Raw genomic sequence first — 553 nt, 5'->3', positions numbered from 1 at the left:
AGATCAGCTCAAGAAGATAAAGCCAAATATTACAACAAAATGTGCAAAGATCTGGAATCAGAAAACCAAAAGGGAAGAACATGCTCAGCATTTCTTAAGCTGCGGGAATTGAAGAAAAAATTCAAGCCTCAGCTTTCATTATTGAAAGATTCTCTGGGCAAATTATTGAATGATGCAGAAAGCATCAAAAGAAGATAGAAGAAATACACAGAGTCACTGTACCAAAAGGAAATGGTTGATGTTCAACCATTTCAAGAGTTAGCATATGATCCAGAACCAGTGATACTGAAGGAGCAAGTCCAAGGTGCATTGAAGGAATTGTCAAAGAACAAGGCACCAGGAATTGATGGAACAAAATTGAAATCTTTCAAGAAAGTGAGGCGGCACAAGAGGCACTCACTCATCTCTTCCAAGAAATTTGGAAGACAACTATTTGGCTGACTGATTGGAAGAGATCTATATTTGTGCCCATTCCAAAGAGAGGTGACCCAACGGAATGCAGAAATCATTGGACAATCTCTTTGATATCCCATGTGAGTAAAGTTTTGCTAAA

Source organism: Chrysochloris asiatica, unplaced genomic scaffold, assembly GCF_000296735.1.
Source record: "Chrysochloris asiatica unplaced genomic scaffold, ChrAsi1.0 scaffold00238, whole genome shotgun sequence".
Taxonomy (NCBI): Eukaryota; Metazoa; Chordata; class Mammalia; order Afrosoricida; family Chrysochloridae; genus Chrysochloris; species Chrysochloris asiatica.
The sequence above is the reverse complement of the archived record's forward strand: the minus strand, read 5'-3'. Positions refer to the sequence as shown.